The sequence below is a fragment of the Triticum dicoccoides genome, unplaced genomic scaffold (genome assembly GCF_002162155.2).
Source record: "Triticum dicoccoides isolate Atlit2015 ecotype Zavitan unplaced genomic scaffold, WEW_v2.0 scaffold49184, whole genome shotgun sequence".
Classification (NCBI taxonomy): Eukaryota; Viridiplantae; Streptophyta; class Magnoliopsida; order Poales; family Poaceae; genus Triticum; species Triticum dicoccoides.
The window spans coordinates 1-973 of NW_021276605.1; the positions used below are offsets into that span (position 1 = coordinate 1).

General features: G+C 52.3%; 2 non-coding genes across 2 annotated transcripts; both read left to right on the plus strand.

The window, feature by feature from the left end:
* Positions 1–257: 257 nt before the first annotated feature.
* On the plus strand, positions 258–376 carry LOC119346746. The gene has a single exon (XR_005167907.1). It is a non-coding gene; the product is annotated as a 5S ribosomal RNA (ribosomal RNA).
* Positions 377–673: 297 nt separating this feature from the next.
* Positions 674–792, plus strand: LOC119346745. Its single transcript, XR_005167906.1, has one exon. It is a non-coding gene; the product is annotated as a 5S ribosomal RNA (ribosomal RNA).
* The last annotated feature ends 181 nt before the right edge of the window (positions 793–973 follow it).

The window sequence follows — 973 nt, forward strand, 5'->3', positions numbered from 1 at the left end:
CGTGTAAGTAATATATTTACCGTGTTTTATTATTTTGCACGAGTGCGGTAAGTCATAGCTGGGTGCTCACGATTCACGGGTCCAGCGTCGGCGTTGTGGCGCGGCAAGCGTGCACTGGTGCGGTTGAGAGGGAGGGGTGGAAACCGCGTTAAACTCGTCTCCGTAGTTGAGAGGGAGCGGCCAAAGCAATGTACAATCGTCTTCGTAGTGGAGCTGGGAGGGGCAAGGATAAGGGACGAAGACCGGGGTAACATGTCGGATGCGATCATACCAGCACTAAAGCACCGGATCCCATCAGAACTCCGAAGTTAAGCGTGCTTGGGCGAGAGTAGTATTAGGATGGGTGACCTCCTGGGAAGTCCTCGTGTTGCATTCCCTTTTTAATTTTTTTCGCGCCGCTTGCAAAACAAAACGCACGTGTAAGTAATATATTTACCGTGTTTTATTATTTTGCACGAGTGCGGTAAGTCATAGCTAGGTGCTCACGATTCACGGGTCCAGCGTCGGCGTTGTGGCGCGGCAAGCGTGCACTGGTGCGGTTGAGAGGGAGGGGTGGAAACCGCGTTAAACTCGTCTCCGTAGTTGAGAGGGAGCGGCCAAAGCAATGTACAATCGTCTTCGTAGTGGAGCTGGGAGGGGCAAGGATAAGGGACGAAGACCGGGGTAACATGTCGGATGCGATCATACCAGCACTAAAGCACTGGATCCCATCAGAACTCCGAAGTTAAGCGTGCTTGGGCGAGAGTAGTACTAGGATGGGTGACCTCCTGGGAAGTCCTCGTGTTGCATTCCCTTTTTAATTTTTTTCGCGCCGCTTGCAAAACAAAACGCACGTGTAAGTAATATATTTACCGTGTTTTATTATTTTGCACGAGTGCGGTAAGTCATAGCTGGGTGCTCACGATTCACGGGTCCAGCGTCGGCGTTGTGGCGCGGCAAGCGTGCACTGGTGCGGTTGAGAGGGAGGGGTGGA